At 40.3% G+C, this 12764-nt stretch overlaps 1 protein-coding gene across 1 annotated transcript in view; it reads left to right on the top strand.

Moving 5' to 3' along the window:
- LOC109529495 (arylsulfatase I) overlaps window positions 1–12764 on the top strand; it is a 43901-nt gene that overhangs the window by 8108 nt on the left and 23029 nt on the right. The window lies entirely within an intron of this gene.

Here is a 12764-nt window from a genome sequence, read left to right as displayed (position 1 = left end):
CGTTTGGAACCGTAATCGAAAATGGTTCAAATTCCAACAACGCCCAACCCGAGTTAAAACCCACACAGGCGAACAACCTCCCTACCCAAAATATAACGGTCAATTTATTTTTTTTCATATGGTTTCTCTGTGTAATCAAATCAGTGACGGTTTAAGTACTGCCATGCTGACAACCCATGGTTGGATTATTTGCCTTGCTCACGACTCACGTACCAAGCCACTCGAGTCTAGACACTCATGATCTTGTTCTCCGTTCTTGTCATAGTCTTAGTTTGTTCTTGGTATAGTAGAAGCAGTTTCCTAGTCATAATGTTGTGATGTATTTTTCTCGGAATTGGATTTCCTTGCCCATTTGACAAGCTCTTTATGTTGTGTCGTTATTCCTTGCATTGTGCAAGCGCCTTTCATTATTCGCGGTTATCCTGCCATCTTATTTGTACTTTTTTTTTATTGCGCCTTTTTGTAAATCCAATTTTTTTTTCGATAAGAAAATGTTAACTTGCTCTACATTTCTGGGGTCTACCGCTATCCGGATTATTCCAGAACGTAACAGGTATTACCCTCACGCTAACCCATTGCCTGTTTACAAAGGCCTGTTCATCATGCTGCGTACAACGATGAAGCCCTTGAGTCGAGTTTTCTCTCTGGCGTACCACCAAGCGTTTTGCATGCCTCAGCCGTCAGCACAATTAAAACAATTACATCAATTACAGTTAACATTTCGTACATGTCAAGTTTGAGCCAAACATTTTAGGGCCATTTTCCAGCAGTTCTTCAAGGATTTTTTTCCCAGGCATGCCAAAATGTTTGATTCATGTCAGACATATGTGTCAATTACATTTGACATTTGGGACATCATGAGAAGGCACACAGCAAAGTCTCAAGAACATGTGCCCGGAAAGACGCTGGCTGTTTGCCATTATGTTCTGAAGCGGACATTTTGTACCTTTCCAGAGTCCCTCATAGACAAACTGGAGATTTTGTCCGACAGTTATCAAATTTGATTGACATCTAGAGCCTATTCGTTTGGAACCGTAATCGAAAATGGTTCAAATTCCAACAACGCCCAACCCGAGTTAAAACCCACACAGGCGAACAACCTCCCTACCCAAAATATAACGGTCAATTTATTTTTTTTCATATGGTTTCTCTGTGTAATCAAATCAGTGACGGTTTAAGTACTGCCATGCTGACAACCCATGGTTGGATTATTTGCCTTGCTCACGACTCACGTACCAAGCCACTCGAGTCTAGACACTCATGATCTTGTTCTCCGTTCTTGTCATAGTCTTAGTTTGTTCTTGGTATAGTAGAAGCAGTTTCCTAGTCATAATGTTGTGATGTATTTTTCTCGGAATTGGATTTCCTTGCCCATTTGACAAGCTCTTTATGTTGTGTCGTTATTCCTTGCATTGTGCAAGCGCCTTTCATTATTCGCGGTTATCCTGCCATCTTATTTGTACTTTTTTTTTATTGCGCCTTTTTGTAAATCCAATTTTTTTTTCGATAAGAAAATGTTAACTTGCTCTACATTTCTGGGGTCTACCGCTATCCGGATTATTCCAGAACGTAACAGGTATTACCCTAACGCTAACCCATTGCCTGTTTACAAAGGCCTGTTCATCATGCTGCGTACAACGATGAAGCCCTTGAGTCGAGTTTTCTCTCTGGCGTACCACCAAGCGTTTTGCATGCCTCAGCCGTCAGCACAATTAAAACAATTACATCAATTACAGTTAACATTTCGTACATGTCAAGTTTGAGCCAAACATTTTAGGGCCATTTTCCAGCAGTTCTTCAAGGATTTTTTTCCCAGGCATGCCAAAATGTTTGATTCATGTCAGACATATGTGTCAATTACATTTGACATTTGGGACATCATGAGAAGGCACACAGCAAAGTCTCAAGAACATGTGCCCGGAAAGACGCTGGCTGTTTGCCATTATGTTCTGAAGCGGACATTTTGTACCTTTCCAGAGTCCCTCATAGACAAACTGGAGATTTTGTCCGACAGTTATCAAATTTGATTGACATCTAGAGCCTATTCCAGGCTCATTTTGACAATTTCCAGGGGTCCTTCAAAAATGAACTTCTCCAACTGGAATATTTTTTTTAAATTCAGCCCCTGAAGCCAGTAGTCCGAGTGGACTATGTTTTGTGCCTCCATTGTTGAGGCGTCTGATTGGAGCTGTGGCCGTTGAAGTGGTCAGTGCCCGTCATGGAGGCAATCCCCAAACCCGCTGGTGGAGTCCGATGGTAAGAGATGTGATCAAGCTGAAGAAAGAGTCCTATCGGGCCTTTTTGACCTGTGGACTCCAGAGTCCGGAATAATGTGCATAAGTGCTCCTACAAAAATAACACATTACAATGTGAGCAATGTTACTCATCAACACACCGAGTGGTGTGGTTTACTGATTTTGTTCTGCCTAGGCTCTCATGCAAAAACGATTGCTCAAAGGCGCTTGGACCCCCCCGTACATTGTGTAAACTTCCAATATTTTAGCTGCTATTTACCATGCTTGGCCACGAGGTGGTACTGTGTGACAAAAAATTCAAAATGACAAGTGTAAAAATGGCAACATTGACATCTACTGGCAGAAGTACAGAACCTTTTTTTTTCACAACAGGTACAATGCAATGCATCTTTATGTTGCAGTTTCACAACAGCTGCAGCTGAAACAAATGGCTTTATAGGACAGTCAATTTGTTTTAAAGTGCAATGTATTTAATCATAAGTTAGGGACATTTTATTTAATAATTGGTTAATAATTGTCATTAAATTAGTTCTGGCTAATATCAAAAATACAGTGCATGAATTGCAGTATTTGTGAAAGTAATTTATTATTGTAATATGTTCAAACTGAAACAAGTGTGTGTAATGTTAAAATATTTGCTTTCAAAATCAAATATTTGACATAATTTACTTTTTCCACCCTTTTTATTTATTTAATTTCCCCCCACCTTACCACTAATAAATTACCTTGCCCAACTATCTGTGTTCAAAATCTAATGTGACCCTTGAGTTAAAAAATCTGCCCGCCTCAATCTAGATCTTTGGTCGTCTTGACTGAAGTTTTCCCAGACATGTTAGAAAGACACACGGGAGCCTTTTCAAATGGCCAAGCATAAGTTTATTGCGAAATTTGAAACTTTTTTTTTTTGGAATCTTCCTCAAAATCATCCATATCTTGGTTTGACTCCTGCTGTGGCCCCTTGGTCGGACTCTTCCTCTCCTACAACAGCAAAAACATGTCAAAGACAGCTTTTTGAAAATTTTTGCCACCATTTTTGAACAACGTCCACTGCTTGATAGGCAAGTGATGCAAAATGGCAAAGGATAGCACGGCGGGTGCACAACTATTGACTCACTGAAATCCTCAATCGCCCCCGCTCCCTGTTGGAAGAAAATAAAACATTCAACTCTCATTGTTTAATACTTTATTAGAACTCCCAAATGTGTTGTGCCCACCACTTTTTTCATTATTTGTTAACTTGCTCTACATTTCTGGGGTCTACCGCTATCCGGATTATTCCAGAACGTAACAGGTATTACCCTAACGCTAACCCATTGCCTGTTTACAAAGGCCTGTTCATCATGCTGCGTACAACGATGAAGCCCTTGAGTCGAGTTTTCTCTCTGGCGTACCACCAAGCGTTTTGCATGCCTCAGCCGTCAGCACAATTAAAACAATTACATCAATTACAGTTAACATTTCGTACATGTCAAGTTTGAGCCAAACATTTTAGGGCCATTTTCCAGCAGTTCTTCAAGGATTTTTTTCCCAGGCATGCCAAAATGTTTGATTCATGTCAGACATATGTGTCAATTACATTTGACATTTGGGACATCATGAGAAGGCACACAGCAAAGTCTCAAGAACATGTGCCCGGAAAGACGCTGGCTGTTTGCCATTATGTTCTGAAGCGGACATTTTGTACCTTTCCAGAGTCCCTCATAGACAAACTGGAGATTTTGTCCGACAGTTATCAAATTTGATTGACATCTAGAGCCTATTCCAGGCTCATTTTGACAATTTCCAGGGGTCCTTCAAAAATGAACTTCTCCAACTGGAATATTTTTTTTAAATTCAGCCCCTGAAGCCAGTAGTCCGAGTGGACTATGTTTTGTGCCTCCATTGTTGAGGCGTCTGATTGGAGCTGTGGCCGTTGAAGTGGTCAGTGCCCGTCATGGAGGCAATCCCCAAACCCGCTGGTGGAGTCCGATGGTAAGAGATGTGATCAAGCTGAAGAAAGAGTCCTATCGGGCCTTTTTGACCTGTGGACTCCAGAGTCCGGAATAATGTGCATAAGTGCTCCTACAAAAATAACACATTACAATGTGAGCAATGTTACTCATCAACACACCGAGTGGTGTGGTTTACTGATTTTGTTCTGCCTAGGCTCTCATGCAAAAACGATTGCTCAAAGGCGCTTGGACCCCCCCGTACATTGTGTAAACTTCCAATATTTTAGCTGCTATTTACCATGCTTGGCCACGAGGTGGTACTGTGTGACAAAAAATTCAAAATGACAAGTGTAAAAATGGCAACATTGACATCTACTGGCAGAAGTACAGAACCTTTTTTTTTCACAACAGGTACAATGCAATGCATCTTTATGTTGCAGTTTCACAACAGCTGCAGCTGAAACAAATGGCTTTATAGGACAGTCAATTTGTTTTAAAGTGCAATGTATTTAATCATAAGTTAGGGACATTTTATTTAATAATTGGTTAATAATTGTCATTAAATTAGTTCTGGCTAATATCAAAAATACAGTGCATGAATTGCAGTATTTGTGAAAGTAATTTATTATTGTAATATGTTCAAACTGAAACAAGTGTGTGTAATGTTAAAATATTTGCTTTCAAAATCAAATATTTGACATAATTTACTTTTTCCACCCTTTTTATTTATTTAATTTCCCCCCACCTTACCACTAATAAATTACCTTGCCCAACTATCTGTGTTCAAAATCTAATGTGACCCTTGAGTTAAAAAATCTGCCCGCCTCAATCTAGATCTTTGGTCGTCTTGACTGAAGTTTTCCCAGACATGTTAGAAAGACACACGGGAGCCTTTTCAAATGGCCAAGCATAAGTTTATTGCGAAATTTGAAACTTTTTTTTTTTGGAATCTTCCTCAAAATCATCCATATCTTGGTTTGACTCCTGCTGTGGCCCCTTGGTCGGACTCTTCCTCTCCTACAACAGCAAAAACATGTCAAAGACAGCTTTTTGAAAATTTTTGCCACCATTTTTGAACAACGTCCACTGCTTGATAGGCAAGTGATGCAAAATGGCAAAGGATAGCACGGCGGGTGCACAACTATTGACTCACTGAAATCCTCAATCGCCCCCGCTCCCTGTTGGAAGAAAATAAAACATTCAACTCTCATTGTTTAATACTTTATTAGAACTCCCAAATGTGTTGTGCCCACCACTTTTTTCATTATTCCTCTACATCAGGGTTGTCAAACTTTTTTTTTTTTCATGAGCCACATCGTATTTACAGTTTATCCTTGGAGGGCCACTACGACAGTGAACCCATATAAATAATTAATCGATAACTAATTTTGGAATCTGTTTGTTAACCTACTTTTCAATTTATTTTAAAAGGAGGCACGGTCACAAAAAAAGTTTTCATCATCTTGATTTTTTTTTTTTTTTAATAATTGAAGACAACTTTCTTAGTTTAAACAGAAACATAAAATCGACACACACGTGTTGACTCAAAATGAGGCCTCGAGTTTGAGACTTTTGCGCTCTATGAATCACGAACGCACATTCGCAATCACGGCATGGACTGCTTGTTAAACGGGTGATGCAAAATGACAAACGCTTACATGTTGGTAGCTCATGCAAATGACTCACTCACCCTCAGCGGCATTGTCATAGTCAGGGTAATCGTCAATCACGATCTCTGTTGGAAGAAAAGTAAACATCAACGTGTCAATACAGTACTGGGTACGCCGGGTGATGCAAAATGGCAAACGCTTACATGTTGGTAGGTCATGGCAAATAACTCACTCACCCTGAGTTGCATTTTGAAAGATAATGTTGTCATCGGGCGTGGTCTCTGTTGGAAGAAAATGAAACATTCACATCTCAGTATTGTGCTACCCCATTTCTTCCCCTCGTGTCCCAGCTTTGGGAGACAACTCTGATTTTCTGCAAATAAGTTCAAGCAGAGAATCTGAAAAAAAAAAAAAGGTTCAGTGGATGCAAGAGTGGCACAGCTACTCTCCAACAAGATGTCAAAATGTCACTTGACCTGTTGGGATGATTTGGATTGAAATAGCTTTTGATTTTCAGCAAGAGCAACCTCCTAATCATACAAATTCAACAAATGATAATTTTCCATTTTCGCAAGCCATAAAACGCCTTAAAACACTGTTGTCCATAATAATTTGGACCAGTGCATTTGAGGATAAGCTGTTTTGGAAAAAAAAAGTCGATCTATCTTATTGGGGAAGTTTGTCTACAATTATTCTGTCACAATTGCTGACTTGAAAATGATGCAGAGTTTCGAAATGTCAAGAGAATAACATCCTTGGCATAACCATTTGGAGCGCAGCGTCGGAAATTGAGAGTATACCGTTAGCATCCATGAAACACGCAGGCACGATAGCCAGTGCCAGCAGCAGGAGGACGAGGTGGGCCCTCATGATTTCTTCTTCTTCTTCAACGCAGGCCAAATGTGAGTTCACAATCTGCTGCCGATTAGACCCCGAGATGTTTATATATTCACACTGGCCGGTCAGGGCGTGTTTGAAGCAACTTGAAGGTGGAGTTCATCCTCATTATTTATCTAGCGCTGGCTCTCCGGTCGGATGCTGCTTTGTGTGGTAGCTTTTGTGTGGCTTGGGGAAATTCCACGCGAAACGGCAGCCAATCGCATTTTAAATGATTAGATGCCAGAGCAATGTGTCACGTAATTGCCAGATGCAAAGTTCATGCCAATAACTTTATTTGTTTGTGCTAACTAAAGTGGGCCGTAACTTGGCGTCACCTCTTTGGCGATCGCGAACTCGTTGACTTTTCCCGAACCTTTATCGCAGTGGTGTAGGTCTGTGCCATATTGCGCTGATGGAGTGAATGCAAAAGCAAATGAATGTCAATTACCTGTGTACTAAAAGTTACATAAGCATGTATTTAAAAAAATAAATACGCCTCGCAGGCTAGACTGGGTAAAAAAAAAATCGATCTGAAAGAAATAGAAATCTTAAGATAAGCAATGCTACGAGGTTTATAGTTACTGGATAGTTAAAAAAAGACAGCCTGGTAATAAAGCAAAAGGTCAATGACCTTTCAGGATTTGTTTCCAAACAATGGGTGAGTGGCTGAAAACAAAGACGTGAGGAATGAGAATGAGCTTCTTCCTCTGTCAACCAGTGTAGAAAGTCGTGTCGTAGGTTGCAGGCAAATGACACGGCACATGTCCGATGTTCATTTTAGTCGATGCCATCGTTTGAACTCTCCTGATTTCAAACATGCAAAACCATGTAATAATCAAAGTAGAAAAGCAAAACACCAACAAAAGTTGCGGTGGTTCTTTTGGATGCCGGAACAAATGAATGGTATTTCAATCGTCAGTGTAGTTCTTTTATTTAATAATTGTCATTAAATTAATTATGGCTAATACAATAAACGATGCAAAGGAATTTCATTGTTGTTCATTGTTACTCTGATTAAACTACAAATAAATGCAAGGTATACATCACAAATGAAGAACTATTTTCATCTTCCACAGAATTGTCCTCATAAACACACCACGTTGCTTCTGGAGCCTTTTGTACATCCTGACACTTGAATGCCGAGGGTCATCACAGGGCACACACAGACAAACAACCATCCGCGCTCACACTCACATCTAGGGACAATTTAGAGTGTTCAATCAGTCTGCCATGCATGTTTTTGGAATGTGGGAGGAAACCGGAGTACCCGGAGAAAACCCACGCAGGCCCGGGGAGAACATGCAAACTCCACACAGGGAGGCGGAGCTGGAGTTGAGCCCGGTATCTCTGCATGGCCTTTAATGTTGGCAGAAAAGGAAGCGTCGGGATTACATGAACCCTAACCAACGCCCGTTAATCAAGACCTGTTTGTTCATCATGTTGAGTGCAGTGAAGAAGCCCTTGCTCTCTGATGTACCTCCAAGCTTTTTGCATGCCTCAGCACTGAACACAATAAGGACAATTACGTCAATTATAATTGACATATGTTGCCAATCGTGAGAAGTTCGATTGAGGCAAACATTTTCGAACAGTGTGCCCATTTCCAGCAGCGATGGCTGTCTGAAAGTGCTCTATAAATACAGTTGAGTTGAGTTCTTCAAAGATAAACTCCTCCAAGAGATTTCACCGTTTTCTACCAAATCGAAATGACACGCGTGCATGAAATGGATAATGATCCTCTTCATTTGAATCTGGTGTGTTGCAGCAGGAAGAGACCGAAAACAGGCGGGACAGCCGCCCCCCGAAAACTGCAGGCCTCCCTCATCTCAGTTACTGGTGTGTTGCAGCAGGAAGAGACCGAAAACAGGCAGGACAGCCGCCCCCCGAACACTGACCTGACAGAATGAAGTCAGACAAAAGATTTCTTCAGTCTAGAAAGGGGCTACAAAACCATTTCAAAAGTTTTAGGACTCCCAGAGATTATCCACAAATGGAGTAAAAAAATTTTTTTAAAAAACATGAAAAGACAGCGTACAATATACCCCAAGAGCACAGTGGCAACTCATCCAGGTCACAAAAGGAACCCAGGACAGCATCTGAAAACTGCAGGCCTCCCTCGTCTCAGTTTAGTTCATGACTCGAAAATGAAATCCATTCTATCGACTGATGAGACGGAAGGTGAACTTTTTGGAAGGTGTTTCATTACTCCTGGCATTTCGGAAAAAGAACATCATACCACCAGACAAACATGGTGGGAGTCGTGAGATGGTCTGCGACTGCCTCGTGACTGCAATCCGAAGCAAAACAACAAGGCAACTTTGGAATGGCTTGAAAAAAATAAACAAAATGAAGATTTTGGAGTGCCCAATCCAATTATTGAAACTTTGTGGGATGACCTTTAAAAAGGCAGTTCATGCTCCAAAACACTCGAGTGTTGCTGAATAAAAACAATTCTGCAAAAACAAAACAAAAGCAAAAACAATAAAACATAAAGAGCAGCCGCACAAATCTTCACAGAGAAGCGAAACACCTGTTTCATTGCCAAGTATACATACCTCTTGATGTCAGTTGTTGCTGCTGATTGAGGCTCAACCGGTTGTTGGGTTTAAGGAACAAGTATTGCTTTTTTCCCCACACAGGGACTAGTAGCTGAGAATGTTTTTTTTTTCTTTGATTAAAAAAATATCACCATTTAAAAATGCATTTTATGTTTACTTGGGTGATCTTTGATTTTTGCATTTTCTGCTGATCTTAAACATTGAAGTGGGGAAACTATGCAAAGAGGGCATTTTCCACTACATTGTGTGTGTAAAAAGGTAAAGCGGTTCTTTGGAATAGGCGGCACGGTGTCGACTGGTTAGCACGTACGCTTCACAGTGCACAGGTGTAGGGTTCGTCTCCGGCCTTCCGTCTATGTGTGCCCTTGCTATTGACTGGCAACCAACTCGCCTCCTGCCCGAAGACTGCTGGGATAGGCTCCAGCACACCCGTGTGTGACCCTTGTAAGGAGAAACGGATTAGAAAATGGATAGATGGGTTCTTTGTAAGTAAACACATTTGCTGTGAGAGACAGGGAAAAAAAACAAGTCCAAAAGAATGAAACTCCAGCTTTACCCGTGCTTATGACTCAGCAGCACACTCTAGTGGTCACTCGCTTGCTCAACAGCTCACAAAAAAATTACTACTTCCTCCTTCTCGATGTAAAGTAGTTTGAGCAAGAAATGTAAAATGTTTATAATAAAAGAGCTGCTTTTATTACCTGTGGCATTATACAAATTCTATTGCTTAAAATGCAGCGTATCACTACTACAGTAGTACCGGTACTGCTAGTGGCAGATATCAACTCGTGCACAGTTGAGCTCCACTAGAAAACTGGTTTTATTAGTTTGTCAGTGTTGTCCCACTGTTGTGAAACTAATAAAACACAGCTGTTCTACTAGTGCACTTTAGTCGTAGTACAACTCAATTGTCTTACTGCTGAGGCCAAAGGGCATACTAGTACAGGATCTTCAGCTAGAAATACAGTAAAGGTCCGATATCTACTCATCTGTAAATGGGCAATCGTCTCATTTTAACATACATAGATCCAATTAACATTACACATCTTATGATGAAGAAGGACTCCTTTATGAACTCAAAGCATAAATGAATAAATTATAAAATACGTGAGTCAAACCAAGACATCAAACAGCAAACGCACTCCGTTGTTGCATTGAGATTAGCATAATATGGCTACAGTGGTCGAGCTAACAGTCTGAGGGCTAATAGGCAAATACAAACAAATTATACTTTGACATCAAACCCTGGAAGAAATATTTTGATGCACAACCGATTTATTTATTGTAGAAGCAAAAAGGTAGATGTTACAGCCAGTAAAAAGGAAGAAAGGCTGTTTGAGTCACTCGTGATACATGCTAATGATGTTGATGTCTACAGTTGTTAGTGTCTCCACATGAGGAACACACACACACAAACACACAAACAATTTCCTGCTTGTTTAAATGACTAAAAATGAATTAACTTTGAGATTTTATTTATTTATTTATTTTAAATAATATGTGCTGGATAATTGCTGGGAGCATGGGCCCCTGTTAAAATACAAGAAACCTTCATTGGTCCCACTGTGGTCTACCATATTAGCATGAGCGTAAGGCCCCGTAAACTCTTGGAATCGCCACATGCTTCTCCTTTTGGTTTGGTTCTGTCAAATATCTGATGATTATAAGTGCGGTATTGACAAAAATGTCAGATTTTGTTTGTTTGTGTGTTTGTCAAGGTGACAGGATGCTACATTTAGCCGCTGGGGGGGTCCTGTTAAAGCATTGGTGTTAAAATCAGAGCCCTTGATAACGAGAACGTTCACAATTTGTACAAGGTGTTGAAAACCACCAAATACAGTGTCGTTACGAATAAGAAGTGGTGGTCTACATCTACCTGCCCGAGCCACTGGGCAATTTGCCATCATTACACAGAGAGAGAAACAATATTTTTTTGGGCAATTTGGCAGCTTTACAGACAAACAGAAAATTTTCTTGATAATCAGACACTGAAAACTCCCAGTAGTAGTACTTTTTTAAATCAGGTGCATCCGCATGTGCCTCTGTACACATAACGAACTGCTCTCATGTGATACATTAAAAAAAAAGAAGAAAAAAAAGAAGTAAGCCTCCAAGCTAGCAAAACTGAGAGGAAAAAAAACAAATATTTTTAGAAAGCTTCTTTGGAAAAGGGAAATGGCCAAATGATCACAGAAGAGGAGCCAACAACTTCTCAGAAAAAGACTGTGGTGTTCTAGCGCCAATTTAAGATGATGATTGTGGCGAAAAAGACTGTGGTGTTCTAGCGCCAATTTAAGATGGCCTACTTAAAATACGGGTATTGGTGATTGTGGCAACAAGCTCGCAAATGAGGCAGTGAAGCCTTCAAAATTCCCCCACAAAAAAGCACTTGACAAAATGAAATCAAATTAATTCAACACAACATTCAGGACCCAAAAGGTTTGAGAGCCCCTGCTCGAGGGAATAGAACTTTTTCAAGTGTCATCTCACAATGTTGATGACCGTCATTTCGCACGTACGGTAGATACTTCACTTCATATGGCCTCGCCTTTCGCCGACACAATTGTCGCCCTCACCTTGACTTAATTCACAGCGCAAAAGAAGACGTGGCTAACCCGTAGGTGACAATTGTGCCACACTCTTGCGCTGAGGCGCTGGTTCTCAATCGAAGTTGTTATTGTGCTGTACAAGTACACTGAGGACAGTGGAAGCAATCAAAAAGTCTTCCGGATCTGCCAATTTCCCCTCTTGTTATCACAATTCACAAATTCACCTATTTCAGTTTTTTTTCCTGAAAACCTATCCCCAACTATTCACTGAAAAATTTACTGTTTGCATTTTTGTGCCGTCTTAAACACCCTAAGACGCTGCCAAAACCCTGTCTAAATAGAAAAATGGGCAATGAAGTATGACTAAATGATATGAGATGACATTTCTTTTTATAGGTCATGTAAAACGAGTTTGAAATGATACTGAAGTGCTCCGGGATGATAGTTTTTTGTTGTATTTACGGTTTACACCATTAATATACTGCAGGCATTTATTTAAAACAAAAATTGGAGAAGGAAAGTGTTGTTTTAAGACTGTTGGTTTTAGCCAGCTAGCCTGACCACAGCGCTACTTGAAGGTCGAAACTTATTTCCTGAGTTTCTCCTTTGGGTTGGTTGCTCTTGATACGAACCGCGACTGAAGGTGTCATTTGATGCTTGCCATTTGTTACTAATAGTTGCTGAGCCTTCGCCATCTCAGTAAAAAAAAATAAAAAAATCTTACATTTTAAATTATCTGTGTTTTTAAATGTCATCCAGACGTTTGTTTTATTGGGTTCCATAAAGAGTGAAAATCTGCACATATTTGGTGCCTCTGAAAAGCCCCCCCCCCCAAGATGGTGGCAAAGCACGACTTTTTTTTTCTAAATGAAGCTCCTCAGCTTTCTTCAACATAGTTTCTTGGCATCAAAATGCCACAAGATGGCGCATATTGCTTTGACCTGAGCACAAAAACACCAAATGTGTTTGAGTTTTATAGGAA

This window comes from Hippocampus comes, unplaced genomic scaffold (assembly GCF_001891065.2).
Source record: "Hippocampus comes isolate QL1 unplaced genomic scaffold, H_comes_QL1_v1.1 scaffold496, whole genome shotgun sequence".
In the NCBI taxonomy this organism is placed as follows: Eukaryota; Metazoa; Chordata; class Actinopteri; order Syngnathiformes; family Syngnathidae; genus Hippocampus; species Hippocampus comes.
This window is presented reverse-complemented; position numbering and strand designations above follow the sequence as displayed.